The sequence below is a fragment of the Macaca fascicularis genome, chromosome 13, assembly GCF_037993035.2.
Source record: "Macaca fascicularis isolate 582-1 chromosome 13, T2T-MFA8v1.1".
Classification (NCBI taxonomy): Eukaryota; Metazoa; Chordata; class Mammalia; order Primates; family Cercopithecidae; genus Macaca; species Macaca fascicularis.
In genome coordinates, this window is record NC_088387.1 from 78,933,941 (window position 1) to 78,947,424 (window position 13,484).

General features: G+C 46.8%; 1 long non-coding RNA gene across 1 annotated transcript; it reads right to left on the bottom strand.

The window, feature by feature from the left end:
• Window positions 1-300: 300 nt before the first annotated feature.
• On the bottom strand, window positions 301-9,004 carry LOC135966843 (uncharacterized). The gene is made up of 2 exons (XR_010580477.1): window positions 8,802-9,004; window positions 301-519 (listed from the first exon to the last, which is right to left on the bottom strand). It is a non-coding gene; the product is annotated as an uncharacterized lncRNA (long non-coding RNA).
• Window positions 9,005-13,484: the final 4,480 nt, after the last annotated feature.

Below are 13,484 nucleotides of genomic sequence, written 5' to 3' on the forward strand. Positions count from 1 at the left end.
CAAACAAACAAACAAACAAACAAAAACAAGAACCTTTTTCTCAATCCGGAGAATACCAAAAGCATAATTACTAGTGGAGAGGGACACATTTAGGGGTGTGATTTTCTACTGAAGAGTGTGAGAATTCTAGGACTTGACCTTTCATGTACCATAAACCCCATGGGCATGTGGTGAAGCCTATGGATGGACCCCTTCTTGGAATAATGTTTTCAGATGTGTAAAATGAAATTCACAGGGCTGCAGAAGAAACCAATGCTACTAAAATACTCTTACCAAAGCATTAAGAAAACAGCTCTGATATAGTAATATGCATGCTTCTTTATTGACACCTTAATGGTGATCATTTTAAAGTGGCAATGAATATAAATGATATTTGAAAAGACCTGCAACAACTCTGATGTGATTTAAAAATGTCTGTGATTTCGACTGGACTGGTGACAAAGCTTCAGGTTCTGCAAATACAACTGGAGATTTTTCCTACATCCATATTGAAAGGAAAGGCTACCTTTCAGCTGGAGCCTAGTGAAAACAAAGATACATTTTTTTACCATCTGAACTCATGAATGGCAGCATCATAGGAAAGGTAGAAAAGAGAAAAAAGGAATAAAACAACCCCCACATTCATGGACCCCTGAATTCTATTCCCAGACCTCTGGGTGAGAAGGGGCATCTGTAAACCCCAGGTTAACAGCATGTGCTCTCAAGGAAAACCCACAAGAGGATTAGAAAAGAGTTCAGGCAAGAGTCGCTCATGTGCAGAAGTGGGGTGAAATCAGACAGGAACATGATAGGCAATCTACACATGGGCCAGTGTGTAGGGGGCTCCGTGGCTGCCCACAGGACCCAGGAAAGACACAAAGTATGCTCCTACCTGCACTGCCTGACCCAGTGCTGCAGACCTTGGGTTAAGCATTGCTCTCCAAGGTCCTTGCTGTGTGGGCAGACCCTGTCCTTCCTGAGCAACCAGCCACGGGTTGACACTGGGGGATCTGGGCTGTTCTGGGGAGAAGGTCCTGGAGGGAAGGACTCAGGCAGAGCTGCTGACCAGGTGAGACCAGAGACCCTGGTTCGGAGAGGTGCTGTGGGCAGCTTTGGAATGAGGGGGAGGGAGGCAGGAAGGGTGGGGGGCATATTCAAGCCAGAGCTGGGTTTTGTCTTCACGGGTAGGAGTGCCCAGGATGAGATGCACATGAGAGGAAACCATGAGGAAGATTCTGGAAATCTATGCCTTTTGCCTCCTTCCTGAACTTCCTCTCTCTCTCCCCTCCTCCCACCTGGAATCAGGATCCAATTTCCTCTTTTTTCAAAATACAACTCAAAACAGATTTAATCTCAGAGGATTGTTCTGTGAGGACCTGTGGAAGCAAGTTGTTGCTGAGGTTGTAAGATAAAAATAAAAAGCTCTGAAAAATAAAAAGCTCATTTGGCACGTGAAGTGACTTGAATCCCTGGCTGCTGGTCACCTGTGTCCTGCCTGGACATCAGCTAGGGCCACATCTCAGGGTTAGTTTCCCTCCCCTGCCCCTTCCTGTCCTAAAGTGGTCCCAGTCCATGGGGACCTTTCAGAAATTACCACCTAGAAACCCTAAATTTGGAAAGGGCCTAGCACCCTGTGACCTGTGATAATCCTCACGGCAGAGGCTAAGCATGAAGATTCCCAGGTCCCTTCCAACCGAATGAATTGGAATCTCCTAGCAGCTTTTGGGGATTCTGCTGCAGCTGGTGCGTGAAGTCCACCCCGGGCAGGCCTTGTCCCTGGCTGGCTGCTTGCTCAGTGAGCTCCTGGAGGTGGTCTGTGTTGGGGGCCTTTCTTTATGCAGTGTGTCAGAGAGGGGGCTTCAGGACAGAACTTTTAAGCTCTTGAAAACTGTCTGTTGATAGCCACAATCATTCTGAAGTGCAGTGAGATGGGGTGGGGTAGAGTAGGGTGGGTGTTGCCCAGTGTGTGAGATGTGGGATTCTTTGGTGCCAGGTGACAGAGGGTCAGCGCTGATACAGTAGAATGTGTTGGAGTCGCCTGACAGGGGTTGTCTGAGACACTTCTCAGGTGGTGTGGCAATGATGCTCCTGACTTCCCATCACTCAAGGCCAAGGGACACAAAGGACACAAGGGACACAGGCAGTCCCACAGAAAGGAGGGCTTTCCATTCCTCTGGAACAAACTGTGATCCACTGTGGGCAGCCTGCATTTATGGTCCTAGACACCCAAAGCCCTTCTCTTTAAGCTTTAAATTCCTACCAGGCCAGTATTTCCAGAACTTTTTGAGCAACATTACTAAACCATGGAATGTAAGAAGTCTCCTCCCACAAACACACAAAACTAGTAATTTTTTTTTTCTTTTTGAGACAGGGTCTTGCTCTGTCTCCCAGGCTGGAGTGTAGTGGCCCAATCATGGTTTACTGCAACCTTGACCTCCCAGGCTCAAGTGATCCTCCCACCTCATCCTCCTGAGTAGTTAGGACTACAGGTGCATGCCACCATGCCTGGCTAACTTTTATATTTTTTTGTAGAGACAGGGTCTCGTTATGTTGCCCAGGCTGGTCTCTAACTCCTGAGCTAAAAGTGATCCTACTGTCTTGGCCTCCCAAAGTGCTGAGATTACAGGTGTGAGTCGCTGTGCTTGGCCAAAACTGGTAACATTTTTAGTTTAAAATTTATGTTGAGGCTGGGCGCAGGGGCTCACACCTGTAATCCCAGCACTTTGGGAGGCTGAGGTGGGTGGATCACAAGGTCAGGAGATCAAGACCATCCTGGCTAACATGGTGAAACCCTGTCTCTTTTTTGTATTTGTAAAAATACAAAAAAATTAGCCGAGCATGGTGGTGGTTGCCTGTAGTCCCAGCTACTCCGGAGGCTGAGGCAGGAGAATGGCGTGAACCTGGGAGGCAGAGCTTGCAGTGAGCTTGAGATCATGCCACTGCACTCCAGCCTGGGCAACAGAGTGAGACTCCGTTTCAAAAAAAAATTTTATGTTGAAAAATGCATTAATATATGTATGAAAATTATAAATATGTGACTACACTTATCATCATATGATCATCTGCCTTTACAAAATGGGACACTATCAGATGTCAGGAATTCATATTAAGGCTTGCTCAATGCATGAATGATGTTGAGAATTCTGTGATCTCTAATACATTTCAGAAGTGCTATACTGGTCTGTGAGATACTTGAGGACAAGAGTCAGGACTAGTGTCCCCTCATATCTTGGGGTGAACTGTTATATTGGTAGCCCCCAGTGAATAATACCTTTTGACATTCATGCCCTTGTATCATTGTCTTCCCCTCGTGGGCTTGAACATGTAACTTGCTTTGGACAATGTAACATTGATAAGCATGATGCAAGTATAGATCTAATAAGCACTTGCTTCACATCTTGCAGCTTGTCCTACTGGAACGCTCTTGAGGAATCTAGCCACCTAGCTACCCACCTGGGTAGATTCATGAATGATGAGACAGCACATGGAGAGAGAGAGGCCATGTGGAGGAGCCAAGGCACCAGATATTTTAGTGCAGCCATTTTGGACTTTCTAGGCTAACTCAGTTGAATGAGTGGCACTAAGATGCCAGCTGGAGCAGAAGAACCAACCAGCTGAGCCCTACTCGAATTCCTGACCCACAAAATCATGAGAAATATTGCTGTTTTAAGCCACAAAATTTTGGAGTGATTTGTTTTACAGCAACAGATAACTGAGATACTTGTAATAGGTGTGTAATAAATGTGTATGAAATGACTGAATGGCAAATCACAATTCTAGCCCTGGTGCTAATCTCTTACATTGGTCTTGGATACTCATTAAGCCTTGATCACATCTATTTTCTGGTATGATTCCTCTGATGGTTAATCTTATGTGTCAACTTGACTGGTTCACAAAGTGTCCAGATATTTGGTCCAACATTATTCTGGGTGTTTTATGAGGGTGTTTTTGAATGGGATTAACAATTAAATCTGTAGACTAAGTAAAGCAGATTGCCCTCCATAACGCAGGTGGGCCTCATCTAATCAGTTGAAAGTTTAAGTAGAACAAAAGGTTGACCCTGCCCTGAATAAAAGAGAATTCTGCCTGATAAACCTAAAATTGGAACATTGGCTCTTCCTGATTCTGCAGTAGTCTGCTGGCCTTCAGATGGAAACTGAGACATTGGCTCTGCCAATTTTGAACTTGCCACCCTCCATAATTGCTTGAACCAATACCTGATTCTCTCTCTCTCTCTCTCTCTCTCACACACACACACACACACACACACACACACACACACACACACACACACACACACGTTCCTTGACTTATGATGGAGATATATCTCAGTAAACCCATCATAAGTTGAAAATATCATAAGTCAAAAATGCCCTGAATACACCTAACCTACCAAACAGCACAGCTTGGCCTGGGCTAATTTAAATGTGCTCGGAACACTTACATTAGCCTACAGTTGGGCAAAAATCATCTGGCAATATAGTAAACTGTGGAATATAAGTTGTTTGCCCTCATAATTGTATGACTGATTGGGAGCTGCAGCTCACTGCTGCTGCCCAGCATCATGAAAGAGTATCATACCGCATATTGCTAGCCAGGAAAAGATCCAAATTGAAAATTTGAAATATGGTTTCTACTGAATGTATATTGCTTTTGCACCATCATAAAGTGAAAAACATCATAATTCTGAACCATCATAAGTTGGGGACCATCTATGTATACATAGGAGACATATGTATACATATCTCCTATAGGTTCTGTTTCTCTAGAGAACCCTGACTAATATAGATTTTGCTACCAAGAGTGGATGCTACTATAACAAATACCTAAAAATGTGGAAGTGGCTTTGGAATTAGATAATGGGCAAAGACTGAAGAGTTTTGAGGTGCATGTTAGAAAAAGCCTAGATTGCCTTGAAGAGACTGTTGGTGGAAATACAAACATTAAAGGCAATTCTGGTGAAGGCTCAGAAAGAAAAGAGTTGTAAAGAAAGTTTCTATCATCTAAGAGAATACATATCATCATCATAAACAGAACGTTGGTAGAAATATGAACATTAAATGTGCTTATGGTAAGGTCTCAGAAATGAGGAGCATAATGTTGGAGACTGGTGAAAAGGCAATCCTTGTTATAAACTAGTAAAGAACTTGGCTGAATTGTGTTCAGCCAAGGTAAAACTTGGGAGTGATGACCTTGGATATTTAGCACAGGAGATTTCTAAGCAGAGTGGTGAAAGTGTAGCCTGGTTTCTCCTTACTGCTCATAGTAAAATGCAAGAGGAAAGAGATAAGTTGAAGGCATTGTTGTGCAAAAAGGAACCAGAATTTAAAGATTTGAAAATGCTCAGCCTGTCCATATTTCAAAAAAAGAGAAAACACATTTCTCTGCTTGGTACGAACACCAAAGGCCTGTCTGGACAATCACTCCATGAAAAGATTCCCACGAACTTAACCATCTCAGCTTCAACCAGCTCAACTGAAGCCGGGAATAAAGATGGGATTATACTAGCAGAAACACTTCCAGCTGGGACTAAAGAAAACAGAGAAAATAGAACAGAATGAAAGAAGGCTGTTGGACTTCTGGGATTCTACAGGACAGGACAATAGAGTTATCCAGCTTTGAACATGTGTTATCCTTCAAGAAAGGGGAAGAATGACCCCTGAAGACAATTTGGAGATTATCAGGGCTGCCACTCACACCCCAGGCCCAGGGACATGGTTGTTTTTTCCTATTTTTAGAGAGCATGGCCACCTTCTTGGTTTCAGTGGGCCAAAATGTTGCCCAGTGCCTCAGGGGCAAGATGACTAGCAGAGCTGCAGAACGGGGTCTACCACCTAGGGTGGTGGGGGTGATCCAAAGAGGATTATTCATTCTTTTTTGTTTTTTTGAGACAGGGTCTCCTTCTGTCACCCAGGCTAGGGTGCAGTGGTGTGATCATGGCTAACGGCAACCTTGACCTTCTGGGCTCAAACGATCCTCCTGCCTTAGCACCCCTACCCCTGAGTAGCTGGGACTACAGGTGTGCACCACCACGCCTGGCTAATTTTTGTATTTTTTATAGAGACAGAGTTTCACCATGTTGCCCAGGATGGTCTTGGACTCCTGAGCTCAAGTAATCCTTCTGCTTTGGCCTCCCAAAGTGCTGGGACTACAGCCTAATGGACTGCAGATCTAATGGAATTTTCCTTGCTAGGTTTTGGATTTGTTTGGGATCCAATGCCCCTTTCTTTCCAATTTCTCCCTTTTGGAATAGGGATGCGTATTCTATGCCTGTCCCACCATTGCATTTTGGAAGCACATAAGCTTGTCTGGTTTCATAGGTTCACAGCTGGAGAGAATTTTGCCTTAAGATGAATCATACCTCAAGTCTCATCCATACCTGGTTTAGATATTCAGTGAGACTTTGGACTTGGAATTGATGTTGGAATGGGTTAAAACGTTTGGGGGTGCTGGGATGGGGTGAATGGATTTTGCATGAGGGAAGAATATGAATTTTAGGGGGCCAGAGAATGGAATGTTTTGGAGTGAATTGTATCTCTCCACCAGATCACATGTGAAAGCTCTGACTCCCAATGTGACCCGATTTGGTGATAAGATCTTTGAGGAAGTAATTAAGGTTCAATGAGGCTGAGCATGGTGGCTCACGCCTGTAATCCCAGCACTTTGGGAGGAAGTGGGCAGATCATTTGAAGTCAAGGGTTCGAGACCAGCCTGGCCAACATGGCAAAACCCTGTCTCTACTAAAAATACAAAAGTTAGCCAGGTGTGGTGGGGCTTGCCCATGGTCCCAGCTACTCAAGAGGCTGAGTTAGGAGAATCTCTTGAGCCTGGGAGGCAAAGTTTGCAGTGAGCTGAGATGGCGCCACTGCACTCCAGCCTGGGTAACAGAGTGAGACTTCATCTCAAAAACAAACAAAACAAACAAACAAAAACGGTTAAATGAGGTTCTAAGTGTGGGGTCCTAATCTGATAAATTGGTGTCCTTATAGAAGAGGGGGAAGCGCCACAGCTCTCCTCTCTGCATGCATGCACCGAGAGAAGAGACTGTGAGAGGGCACAGTGAGAAGGAGCAATTCAAGGAGAGAGGCCTTATCAGAAACCAACCCTGCTGGCATTTTTCTTTTTCTTTCTTTCTTTCCTTCCCTTCCCTTCCCTTCCCTTCCCTTCCCTTCCCTTCCCTTCCCTTCCCTTCCCTCCCCTCCTCTCCCCTCCCCTCCCCTCCCTTCCCCTCCCCTCCCTCGCCTCCCTTCCCCTCCCTTCCCCTCCCCTCCCCTCCCTCTCTCTCTCTCTCTTCTTCCTTCCTTCCTTCCTTCCTTCCTTCCTTCCTTCCTTCCTTCCTTCCTTCCTTCCTTCCTTCCTTCCTTCCTTCTTTCCTCCTTCCCTCCCTCCCTCCCTCCCTCCTTCTCTCTCTCTCTCTTTCTTTCTTTCTTTCCTTCTTTCTTCCTTTCCTTCTTTTTTTTTTGACAGAGTCTCACTCTGTTGCTGGGTTTGGAGTTCAGTGGCGTGAACTCGGCTCACTGCAAACTCTGCCTCCTGGGTTCAAGTGATTCTCCTTCGTCAGCCTCCCGAGTTGCTAGAATTATAGGCGCCCACCACACCTGGCTAATTTTTTTCATGTTTTTTGGTAGAGATGGGGGTTTCACCTGTTGCCCAGGCTGGTCTTAAACTCCTGACCTCAAGTGATCCACCTGCCTCAGTCTCCCAAAGTGCTGTGATTATAGGCATAAGCCACCATATGCAGCCCCATGCTGGCATTTTGGTCTTGGACTTCCAGTCTCCAGAAGTGTGAGAAAGTACATTCTTGTTTAAGCCACACAATCTGTGGTATTTTGTTATGGCAGCCCAAGCAGACAAATACAACTCCCCACAGCAATTTGCAGAGGAGTCATGAAGATTTAGATCTGAATTCTAGCTTTCATTGATTCATTCATTCAGCCAATATTCAAGTTCTGCTATGTGCTGGACACTGTCTACTGATTTCTACACCCACTGGGTTTCAATAGTGAGCAAAACGGACATGGTTCTCGTCCTCAAGGAGCTTAAAATCATGTGAGGGAGACATATTCATCAAATAATTACTCAAAGAGGCATAAAATAATAACAGCAATGAGTGCTGTAGGAGGATGTCGCCTAGTCAAGGAGGTCAGGGAAGTTTTTGAAGAAGTGACACCAGACCTGAGATACAAAAAGGGTGATTAGGAGTCAGCCAGGTGAAGACAGGGAGGAAGGGTTTTCCGTGCAAAAGAAACAGCATGTGCAAAGAATGATTCTACCGAGGAGGAGGCTGGTGGGTGTTCAGGGGACTGGAAGAAGGCTGCCATGACTGAAATGGAGAGAGGGGGAGCAGAGTGGGGAGGGCTCGAGAAGAGGCTGGATCGCACAGGCCAGGCAGACCATGCCCAGCATGTCTTTGTCATAAGAGCAGTGGGAAGCCATTGAGCTGGCTTAACCTGGGAGTTGGCATGGCTAGATTTGCATTTCCAAAAAGGCGCTAGAGGCTGCCTTGGGGGTGAGCATGGTGGAGTGGAAGAAGACTTGTGTGGGGACTGACAAGGATGCTCCTGCAGGAGTCAGGGGAGGCATGTGGGGGCCTTGGACCAGGGTGGTGGCAACAGAGATGGAGGAAAGGGCAAGATTGGAGAATGATTTATTAAGGCAAAAAAACAGGACTTTGGTGCCCAATTGTCTATAGGAGGTGAGGACAAGAGAGGAGCAGGGATGATCTGAGGTTTCTGGGTTGAGTACCCAGGTGGGTGGTGGTGCCATCTGATTAGAGAGAGAAGATAGGGAAGACCAAGTTAGGGCTGGGGGCAGCTACTTACCAACTGCATGAACTTGGACAGGTTACTTTTAAGCCCCTGTATGCTTCAGTTTCCCCATCTGAAATGAGTGATGTGAGATGATATTTGTAGAGGATCTGCTGGGAGCAGCTGCTCCTGCATATCAAGCTTTCTGATCTTTTCCTCTGTGAAGTAGCCTGGGCAGTTGCTATTGTTCCATTTCCAAGGATGAGGAAGCTGAGTCTGCAAGACTGGAGTCTTGCCCAAATTTGCATACTTTGAAACCAGGCTTACAGGCAGGTGGTGGGAGGAGCCTACCCTCCCTGCCGGTCTGCTTTCAACATCAGCTCACAAAGCCTAAGAGCAGAAATTATTCATCCATAAGTTACTCAGCCTTCACTGGAGGTCTGGTATGGGTGAGGAGGAGGGAACATAGTTCAGGTGAGAAATGAAATTAGGGGAGGGGACAGAGCAGAGTTGGAGTGAGCAGGGTGAAATTTAATTTTAAGCACCAAATTCATATCGTAGCCAATTTCCCAAATGTGGGCTGCTCACAAAGTTTCTTTTTTCACTCACATAAAGGCTCAGATGCTGTGACTGGCTGCCAGCCTTCCTCTGAGTGGAGATTCAGGCACCCAGGCTCCTTCCATCTTATGGCTCTGCTGTCTCTAGGCCATGAGGTCAGGCAGTAGGAGAAAGAGAGGTGGATGAGGCACATCTACCTAACATCTTCAGCCCAGAAACGAGACACATTGCTTTTGCTCACACTCCACTGGCCACCCTGGATGGCAAGGGAGCTGGAACTGTAGTCCAGATGGGCACCTAGGGGGAAGGGAAAGGGAGTTTTGGTGATAAGCTTCTCAGTCCTGCTGTAACAGGTCAGAGCTTGTTTCTACATCCTAAATATTATACTCTGGAGCCTGGTAAAGAGAGACCTATCTTACTGGACAGGAACCTGAACTGCTCCAGGCCAGGATCCCAGGGTCCATCTGGGGATAAGCCTCTTGGTCAAGGTGGAGGAGAGGGGACAGAAAGACTGTCCAGGCTCTCCTGGGATTTCTCCAGGAGGGGAGAGGACCAGCCTTGGGGTGAGCAAGCCGAAGGAACCAGGCTCGATCCCATGCACTGGCTGAATGGGTGGCAGGAAGGCTGCTTCTGGGTACACTTTTGTGTGCCGCAGAAATAGCCTCTGGCCAAGGCCAATGGGGAATTTGTCCCAAGTTTCTGAAGAGAGTGGGCTGTGCGGAGCCAGTGAGCAAAGCCTCTTGTATTGCACATAATTAAATGTTTGTGGACTGCCAGAGAGAGGGGCATTGTTGTGAACTTTACTTGGGTGGCCTCATTGAGAAGGGATATTTGAGCAAAGACATGAAGATGCTGAAACATGAGGATACTTCAGGCAGGGCAGAGGGAACGACAAGTGCCAAAGCCTTGTAGTAGGAGCAGGGGTGCTGTGTTCTGGACCCCTTGCCTTCATCCAGGCCAGAGATGATGGTGGTAACAGTGGGTAAGAGAGAAGGAGAAGTGGTTAGATTCTGTGTCTATTTGGTAGGTACCTCCCTCCTTCCTCCTCTTCCTTTCTTGATTTTCTAGGGGTGACTTGTGAAGACACACGAAGGTGTTTCTACCTCTGTGCCCTTTTATAGACTGTAAGCCCCATGAGGACAGGGAATGAGCCTTTCCCTTACAGCGGGCTCAGGCACAGCTTATCCCTAGCACCTGGTTAAACATGTCTGTGTCCTGAGTCATCAGATTTCCCGGGGCTGAGCCTGGGTATATTGCTTATGATGAGAAAAGCTTTCCTGTGGCTTGGACACTCCTGTCCCTCTTCTAAAGGAACTGTCCTGCGTACCCAATCAAAGGAGATGGAGCTTCAGTGTTTTTTTTTTTTTTTTAGATGTCTTTCTTTTTTTTTTCTCTCTCTCTCTCTGTCACCCAGGCTAGAGTGCAGTGGTGTGATCTTGGCTCACTGCAACCTCTGCCTCCTGGGTTCAAGCAATTCCCCTGCCTCAGCCTCCCAAGTAGCTGGGATTACAGGCACACACCACCACATCCGGCTAATTTGTGTATTTTTAGTAGAGACAGGGTTTCACCATATTGGCCAGGCTGATCTCGAACTCCTCACCCCAAGTGATCCACCCACCTCAGTCTCCCAAAGTGCTGGGATTACAGGCATGAGCCACTGTGCCTGGCCAGGCTTCAGTGTCTTAAGTACCAGAGAGTCACAGTCCATCCCTTCTTCCCGGCCCCGCTGTGAAGTGCTCAGGAGCTCAACAGTAGACAAGTTCCTGGGTTCTGTTTTGTCCCTGATAACGCCTGCTTGCTGGTTTCCTGGGGAAGTGACGGGGGCACATACGGCTGCGTCCAGCAGGTATCCCTGGCCCAAATCAGCTTGGCCCATGCTCAGGCAGGGAGTGCTGGGCTCTGCATTGCTCCCTCATCGATGTCAGGAGCGACCCACAGGAGCTTCTGAGAAGCGTCTTGAGCTTGGCTGTGGAGTGTCCATCACCCACAACCTGCAGCCTTTGTTTAACCTGGGCCCTTCCCTGCAACACCTCTTGCTCTCTGACTTTTGCAGAAACTTGGGTGCAACTGATATTTACAATCCAGCAGGCTCTCGATGTTTGGGAGGGCTCTGTCCACAGGCCTTCCAAAAGCCCCACAGTCTTGAATGCAAAATATTGGTATGGGCTTCCGGCTTTCTTGCGAATGGTGTTTTCTTGAGAATTATATGTTTCCTGTGCTCTCATGCCACAAATTAACTGCCTTTTCACTTTTCCCACAGGTTTTATCTCTCTTTCTGTGTGGCAGGATCTCACAGTGTAGTTGTTAAAAGTGTGTGAACTGGCCAGGCGTGTAATCTCAGCACTTTGAGAGGCCATGGTGGGCAGCTCTCCAGAGGTCAGGAGTTCGAGACCAGCCTGGCCAACATGGCGAAACCCCATCTCTACTAAAAGTACAAAAATTAGCCAGGTGTGGTGGTGAGCACCTGTAATCTCAGCTACTTGGGAGGCTGAGGAAGGAGAATTCCTTGAACCCAGGAAGTGGAGTTGCAGTGAGCTGAGATTGCGCCACTGCACTCCAGCCTGGGTGACACAGCAAGACTCCATCCCAAGAAGAAAAAGAAGTGTGTGAACTTTGGAATTGGACAGATTTGAGTGGGCATTGCAGCTTCTGCTCTTACTGTCTGTGTTGTGTCTGGCAAAGTCCTCTGAGTCTCAGTTTACTCATCTGTAAAACAAAGACAATTGCAGTGTCTACCTAGTACTTGGTTGTGAAGCTTCATTGAGGTAGTAACATAATGTCTGGACCCCCAATAAATAAGAACTATTATTAACCTTAATGAAAACCCCGCCAGGTGCAGGGGCTCATGCCTATAATCCCAGCACTTTGGGAGGCAGAGGAGGGCAGATGACTTGAGCCCAGGAGTTCGAGACCAGCCTGGGCAACATGGTGAAACTCTATCTCTACAAAAAAATACAAAAATTAGCTGGGTGTGGTAGTATACACTTGTAGTCCCAGCTACTTGGGAGGCTGAGGTGGGAGGATTGCTTAAGCCTAGGAGGCAGAGGTTGCAGTGAATGGAGATTGCCCCACTCTACTCCAGCCTGGGTGACAGAGTGAGACCCTGTCTCAAAAAAAAAAAAAAAAAAAAAAAAAGGAAGAAAGAAAAAAAAGAACCCCCCCCCCAAAAAAAAGAAAAAGAAAACCCAAAACTGCTTGTGGGGACTTTCAGTGTTGGGCGCAGGCCAATGTCCCCAGTCAGCTCTGAGGCTTGTTCCTACTTCCACCAGCCTCTCAGCCCAGTCCACTTCAGGCCAGGGCAAAATACGAAAGCCTTGCTTGTTCTAGGTCTTCGGGGGAGTCTGTGAATAGCTGAATCCATGAATGATGCCTCTGCAGGTGCCAGGGACCCACGGCTCCACCCTCACCCAGTGCGAGTGCTGCCTGCCAGACCCTTGTCAGCGGTTACAACTTCCAACTGCCTCCTGCTGCCCGAGTTTTATCAAAAGCTCAGTTGAGAGAAATAAAGTTCATGAGGGTTATTTAAAGGTCATGCATTCCATCCATTCTTCCAGATGGGACTTATCCCTGAACCAAGTCGGACTCTCACGAAGCTGAGTCATTCTTGGAGCAAAGTATTTAGTCTCCACAGAATCTTTACTGCATCCCTCCCTTATGATGGAGACTTTAAGGAAAATGGTTGAAGGAGTCTGGCCATTATGTTTATTTTGGGATGTTACTGCTTCAGCTAGTATTCTCTGTAAGTCCTATGAGTGGAATGAATATATTTTAGGCTCCAGTTTCCAGCAAAATTCTGCATCCTCAGAGGAATTAGGGGGCTTCTGACTTATGGGCAATGTGACTCATGAAACTAATCCCAGTTCCCACTTTACTTGGGTTGCTGGGAAGCTCAGAGCCAAATTTGGCACTCATCCTTAAGAATCTTAGAGGCTCTCTTGGGCTGTTTTTAAAGGAGATGATTACTTTCCAGGTGCTGGTTTCTAATAGACGGGATTATAATTATTATTTTGTATGTATCTTGTCAATTGCTTCAGGGCTTTAGTGGGACCAGAGTGGGAGTAAGTAAATAAAATAATCCTCACCCTGAAAACAAAAGAGGAATGGAGAATTGGCCTGGGTGAGTGAGAGAAGGAGGAGGCAGCCAGGGGGAGAGATGGTGCGGGGCCGGTAGTGACAGGACAAATGTCCTTTCTAGGCCAC